The sequence below is a fragment of the Dermacentor albipictus genome, chromosome 5 (assembly GCF_038994185.2).
Source record: "Dermacentor albipictus isolate Rhodes 1998 colony chromosome 5, USDA_Dalb.pri_finalv2, whole genome shotgun sequence".
Taxonomy (NCBI): Eukaryota; Metazoa; Arthropoda; class Arachnida; order Ixodida; family Ixodidae; genus Dermacentor; species Dermacentor albipictus.
In genome coordinates this window covers 56248342-56255578 of record NC_091825.1, presented here as the reverse complement: position 1 = coordinate 56255578, position 7237 = coordinate 56248342, and the positions used below count along the sequence as shown (strand labels likewise).

Sequence of the window (7237 nt, the reverse complement as noted above, 5' to 3'; positions counted from 1 at the left end):
TCATCTCTGAGGTGAAACTGAGGAAAAACCCATGCTAAAATTTTTTAGAGCTTTACTTTCTGTGACAAAGAAATCCAGGTGTGCCTCCACAAAATATATCGCGCACATTTGATGAAGTCTCACGCCGAGAGAAATCAGTCTGTCGGCATAGGTGAAAAACAAATTTATTCCTAAAGTGTTTTTTTTAACTTCCATATTTTATCATCCATAGCGGAGGCCGAAGTCTCACATCATGGTGTGCATTTTATATGGTTCTCATTCTGCTAAGCCTCCACCTAGGCATCGCGTCTGTTCCCAGTATGCTCGTCGGTTCCTTCACGTGCTCGCCTCAAGCGTCTTCAGTTGTCGGCACGTCCGTACGGCCCCGTAGGATACACAGCATCATCAACGGCAATCCAATGGCACCCGCCGGGTAAGCCAGGAGCTGAGCAGCTGGGAAGTGGCATAGAAAATGTCGGGATGTACGAGGATCTACCTTCTACATGGTCGTGCCCGTTCCGCAATGTTAACCGCAGTCGAGGTCGAAGTTCAGCTATCTGTGTTACATTAAAGTCAACAGTGCCAGTAGGGAAAAATATAACTTTATTTACCTCCTAATTTCTTTTTTTTAAACTACGAATATCCATGCTGTGATACTGGCGCCTCTACAATTACTATATACAGGTGTAACTTCTCAAAAATTGTTTATTGTCGTTACTATTCAATTTGGAAATATGGATTTGATGGGTCACAGAGAACGTACCATTTAAAAGTTAAAAGTCCCTCATTATGCATTTTCTTTCAGTCAGGCAGAGTGCATGAAAAAGGCAATATTGGTAACATACGAAAGTTCTAAAAGCTGGAAATTAGTTAGGTACTACTCTGTATCTTAAAGATATAATATTGAATCAATTCGCCGCACACCAAATAGGTATGTCTCTGCAGGCATTAATGCAACCCTGTTTAAACACGACTGTATAACGCGAACTTCTTACCAATCCCAGAAGCGACCAGCATGAAGAGGCCGGAAACGTTCGCCATCACTGTTAAGATCTGCAGAGAAAACGAAGAGCGTTATTATTGAGAAATGCAATATCTGCAACTTCGTTGAAAAACTCTGTAAATAAATTTTTATATCATGAAAACGTTTGAGAATGCCTAATTTAAATAGCAAGGAATTGGTGACTCTCCGTTATTAGAGAGTATATGTAAGTATTAAATGGAAACCGGGAATGCAGATTGGTTGGAGATGATACTAGCCACAATAAAAAAATGGGTGAAGTGCATGTTCGCAACGGCAGAGCCCGCCACTCCACACCCTACCGCACTAGTCCATATTGTGCACTGGTCCAAATGGATGATGGAGAAGAAGGAGTGCTCCTGAAGGAGGCGCCATGCAGCGTGGCGTCTTCTCTCGAGGCGACCGAAAATTGCGCCACAGAGCTCACGGACCGCTGGCATTCAAAAGAGCACAGGCAACCCTGTCACATCACTAAAAAATGAATGTGAAATGCCTGGTTACCTACATCTGGCCTTTGAACTTCGTCTGTTGGAAATGGCAAATAAATCATCAGCGAACTAGTGGTTGCAGCTCTACTAATCATGGGAACAAGCATTAGGAAAATGTTGCAAAAATATTTTTTTAAACATGTTTGGGCAGTAACTAGCGTATGTAATGCGGTCCTGCATATAGTGTTGGAGACACCGCATTTTCTTAAGTTTTCACTGGTTGCCCGGCTTATCTCGGTTTGTTGGGGCCACTTGCCCGGATAACGGTTCTGGCTTTGGCTCAAACCGATAATGGGAGCTAAAAGCATTTCATACTTAACAAGAGTTGCTGATTGTGCCCTCAAGAATGAATCCTCTGACATATGTACTTACAGAAGCTACGAGTAGCATTTTCTGTACAGTGTGTTGACGCTATATTATTTTGTGTTGATACCGGTTACGGGTAGTCTCATAATGGTTGTTATTTACGACTGATTCGTCGCTTTCACTGTCGGGATAATAGAGGCTGTCAGTGAGTGGGCAAGGGTGGGACAACGCTCTGAATAGGACGATGGAGGCCTTCGTTTAAGAAATCATGCAAAATGGTGGAGCCAGCTTTTATCTTTCTGTGAAGGTGTCATACGAAAGCGCTTTACGCTTGGTTCAGATTCATCTTTACTAGTGGACATGGATGAACTGGGCTGTCCTTTATTAAACAAGAGTCGGTTGCATCATTCGATATTTATCACCAAAATACCGGCAGGAAGGGGCTTCCGTGAGCGCGGGATTAAGTTGCACATCAACGCCAAGACTGTGACAGGGTACTTTGTGTACGACCAACTTGCCTTCTGCAACATTGGCAACCAAGAATTTGCGTGCCCTCGAACCGAGCATACTGCGGCGATTGGAAATATAATGCTTTATAACATGTGTAGAGGTAGGTTTTTGAAATAAAATAAAACACGTTCTTAGCGCACGGGTGTCCTACTGGATAGCAATGGTGGAGAAAGAAAGGTACGCCTTTGCTAAAATTGGGAGTTTCATAAAAATCCAGAGTGGTAGAGGGAAACTTATGAGAAAATTGTGAAACTGAAAAGACCGCGACACTTACTGTTCTACTGTATCACGAAGAAAGTATCGTTTTCTCACCTCAGGCGTAGATGCAAAGGAAGCAAACGCAATAAAGGCACGGAACTCTTCGTGTAACAAATAGTTTGCTACCTTTGCTCTATATCCTGCTAAGACCCCTATGGAATATGTTGCACCTTGCAGTAAATATTTTTTGAAATGCACTCGGAAGCGATTACTCCAAATATTCATCCTGGATATCAAGTCCTCCGCATAGACAACTGTAGGGATGCGATGTAGTGAAATTCTTGCGATACGCTTCTGAGATATGTTAAGCTACATCGATTTACGTCCCTGCGTTGTCAGAGACGGCGGAAGGGAGCATCGAGGTGTTTGCATTTCCACGAGATTGCGTGAAAATCCAGCGTGCAGTAGCAAAATTGCAGTGCACTACGCGTAGTTCATTCTTCCCCTTGATCTACAGGCAACGAAATGCAGTTATAAAGTTATAACAACACGCGAGTGTCTATGCAAAAGGCGGTTAGGCCCTCATGACATAGGGCAGCTCTGAAACTAGTGACGGCAGGCGCATGAGTACAGAGCATGCTTTAGTCCAAGCAAAGAGCGTTATCTTATTTCGTTCAGCTCCGCATAGCTCCTGCTGCTTATCAGCTTCAAACGCAAACAGCAATGTCCACATGATCTCCTTGACGCACAATGATTGCCATGAGCGGTTGTTTAAAGGACCCCTCACCAGGCCCCACAGCAAATTTTGGTTATACGCTGGAAGCTGTTACATGTCCTCTACGGAGCGTTCTGCCACAATAATTTTTGAAGTCTGCCATGAGCAGATGTTTAAAGGACCCCTCACCAGGCCCCACAGCAAATTTTGGTTATACGCTGGAAGCTGTTACATGTCCTCTACGGAGCGTTCTGCCACAATAATTTTTGAAGTCGGCTCATTAACAGCCGAGATAGAAATATATCAGTGCCGCCAGCCCAGGATTTCAGCAGGCGGGCTCCACTGCCAAGCATGACGCTCTCTCCACTCGCGAAATTCTGTCCCTGCGTTCTTCAATACCAGACCTCGAGGGTCACGTGACCCATACGTCACAGGTCCCGCTTTCATTTTTTTCTCCTCCCTTTCTTTTTCCGGCGCCACGCATTTTCGCTGACGGAGTCACACTCTAGGTGTTGTCTCGTTCGCGCAGTGCACGATTTTGCCCGCTTTGCACAAGGAAACATGAATACCGGTATAATTCAGTGCAACACGAATAATGAGGCAGAACAGTGGATCGCTGAGCATGATCATGCGCTGGAGCGCGGTAGAAAATGGCATAGTTTCGGTACCTGCACAGGTGACCGAACGACCGTGGGAACAAGCAGACAAAGCGGAAGTACATCTCTCTAGCTTCGTTGCGAAGTAAAAAATAAAGACGCAGACCTTCCTTTTGTGTGTTCTATTATTTCTCTAAACTTCAATTTGTCAATTCAAGCAACGAAATGCACAGATAGCAGATGTTCTCTTGAGAAATTCTCGATGTCACGTGTCACCACGAGCGACGTCACACTGCGGACACGACTACGTAGGTGCAGGGGAACGACTACGTCACCGTCCGGCTTGGAGCGCGGCAGCCGGAAGGAAAAACAATTTCAGGCCTTGCCGCTGCCTGTAGCGATGTAATACTTAGGAGACACGACCGTTATCGCTGAATGTATGCTCTGCGCTTGGCACCTCAAAATGGTCAGACCTTGTGAGGGCCCCTTTAAACGATACATGGACTGATACGTGGCATGCAGATTTTCCTGAAATAGCCTCGCAGGAAGTTGCTGAATAGATGCTCAGGTGCCTACTCACACTTTTCTTGAAGGTTTCCAATATAGTTTTCTTGCATCAATAAATTTTTTAAAAATTTATTTGTCGCGCGACATAGCGTCGTAATGGAGTTAAATAGAAGCATGTATTCGCATTTCTTGGAGATACTGCAAAATCGAATTTTAAGATGTGTTGTCCATGATCTATCTTTCATAGTCTTGAACTTGACCACGTTTCAATATCAACTGCTCAATAAGACTTTCCCGAATTGTGGTTGTCCCAAGGCACTTCCAAAGCAGACGATGCCGCAGACTGTTCACATCAATACTAATTATCAATGATACATTGGAACGCAATTATCAATACTAATTGTAAAATACGTTTTTCTTCAGAGAATCATTTTCGATGCGTTGTCCTTTCTGTTACGCGGTGCCGAGCGAAAAGCCACTGAGAAAGGGTGCCACGTCTCTCTCGCACCTCGTAATCCGCATTTCTGACCAAGGAACTCGAACCATTTGTTCTCTACTTAGTCAATGGAGTTGAAAAGTTTTCTCACCTGAAGCACGGATGCTACAAGCTAGTCGATGAGCGTACTGCGGCAGGAACTCGTGCACCCAAGTACACTTACGTTTACTCCCTGGAATATTTATATCCTAGAATACCAACCGAAAGAGCATGTAAATGAGTAGGCAGGACAGAGAATAATAAAGAGAAATTATAGACTCTGCAGTGTCTTTATCAGTAAGAGTGACACTTTTGTGACGTTTGCATAAATTGGCTTGGTGAGACAGACAAGCATATCAATTTTGTGCTTCGGAGCATATAGAGAACAAAGGTAGCTCATTGAATACAGTGATAATAAGTGAAAACAAGCCCTACAGTGATTACCAGTAATGTTGTACCCTTCTTACCGCTCCAAATTTTTGTATGTATAAAGAGATCTCGTCAGTTCATCAGGCTGAATCTATGAATACATTTAAATAATGCTTCATTTATATGTAGTTGTAGGCCGCGAGCAATCGCTAGCGTCTATCAAGTGGCGTAGGTTATCATCATAAGCAGCAGAAGTAGCGGCGGCAGCAGCAGTAGAAGCACCAGCCCATTTTTATGCCAAGTGCAGGACGAAGGCCTCTCCAAGCGATCTCCAATGACATCTGTCTTGCGACAGATGATTCCATCTTGCGCCGGCATATTTTCCGATTGCATCACCGCACCCCATTTTTGGCAGTCCCCCTGTGCGCTCTAGCTCTAGTTCCCTTATAACTCATTCAGTTAATAAAGGACGTAGGTTATAGGTTTAATGAGGCACACTGTTTACAAATCTTTTGCCCCCGTGATTACACTAGCCAAGGTGGTCTGTTTGACACACTGTGCCGATCAGCGTGTACACGTATATCTCTATCGATTATAGGCCTCTCGATGTTCGATTTATTACTTACGTGGGGAACGGGAGCGCTTTGTCTTTTGGTAGTTGAACAAGGAGAAATGTAAGAATTCCTTATTACGAACTCCGTGAGAATATGCATGGTTAGCATTGAGCACATTGGTTGAATGCTAGAAGACTAAATAAATTGGTTACAAGAAACATTACCCGGATCATAAAATGTTCCATATTTGACCCATGAAAACAGTATATATACAAACTATAGGCAAGCATTTTAGATAAAAACTACGTAATAAGCGCATGTACTTGCCTAATAAGCAGCATACATGAAGTGACAGGACCACTATTCATTCTCCTTTTGTGTACACCATCAATGCGAGTTGAACGCTTGCTGACATCAATAGCATCACGATATGTCATCTATATATTTTAACGCGATTAGCATTCTAGGCGTAATTCAGCTGTTCCGAACTGCTCTATCCTTCTTTCTGTCCCTCTACCTGCCTGTCTTTCCGTCCATCTGATATCTATCTCTCTATCTAGCTTGGTTAAAATTCATCAAAATACTCTCCCCCTGCATCAGTATGCTTGCGGAGAAGCATCTGCCAGGTCTGGAAGACACCACGAAAGTCATCGACGGGAATATCGCTAAGGACTAGGTACCATGCTTTTGTATGTTTTCCACAGTCTCCCAATGCTTTCCTTTCAGCGCTCTGTTCAGTCGGAGAAACAAAAAGACAGTCGCACGGAGCCGAGTCGATAGTAAGGGGGATGGAGGACCACAGGCGTGTTGCACCCGGCCAGGAAGTTGGCAACGATGAAGGACGTGGGTCGGCGGGCATTGTCATGGTGGAGCTTGACCGTGTCTTTGATGTCAGTCCGCACGCACTTGACCCGGCGTTTAAATCTCTTGAACACCTCAAGTTACACGACTGAGTTGACAGCCTCTCCCTGCGGTACACACTGAAAATGGACGATTCGTCGGGCGCCAAAGAAGTCAGTGGACATCGTTTTGATGCGAGACTTGTTCATTCGCGCGCTTTCTTGGGGCGGGGGGATGATTTTGTGCGTCACTCGCTGCTCTGCCTTTTTGATTCTGGGTTAGCAAATGTTAGTAAGCACCGGGGCTACGCCTTCGGGAAACCCATGTTTGCCAAATGGGTAGATGCGTGAATGACAATGCAGCTGAGCATGTGCGGTCGCTTAAAGAAGGAGCTGCGCAAATTCCGGAACATTGTGCAACTTGCACTGGGTGTAACCGAGCGGCAGAACATTTGCCACGGAAAGAATGCCTATACTGCAAGAAGTGTGAACCACGGTTCCGAGAGATAAAGCTTCTTGGCAGAAGCAGGGAAACGAAGGCACGTGAGGTTTTGGAAGCCTACAATATAAAGAGAGAAAAAAACTGTGTCAGTGATACTTCCGTGACTCTCTTCAAAAGCGAAATGTCCTATCTAGGACGGTCTGGCAGATGATACACTATGGTGGTTGTGCCCATGTCT

General features: G+C 44.6%; 1 long non-coding RNA gene across 1 annotated transcript; it reads right to left on the bottom strand.

Moving 5' to 3' along the window:
- Positions 1-335: 335 nt before the first annotated feature.
- On the bottom strand, positions 336-5005 carry LOC135913267 (uncharacterized). The gene is made up of 3 exons (XR_010567935.2): positions 4908-5005; positions 975-1032; positions 336-432 (listed from the first exon to the last, which is right to left on the bottom strand). It is a non-coding gene; the product is annotated as an uncharacterized lncRNA (long non-coding RNA).
- Positions 5006-7237: the final 2232 nt, after the last annotated feature.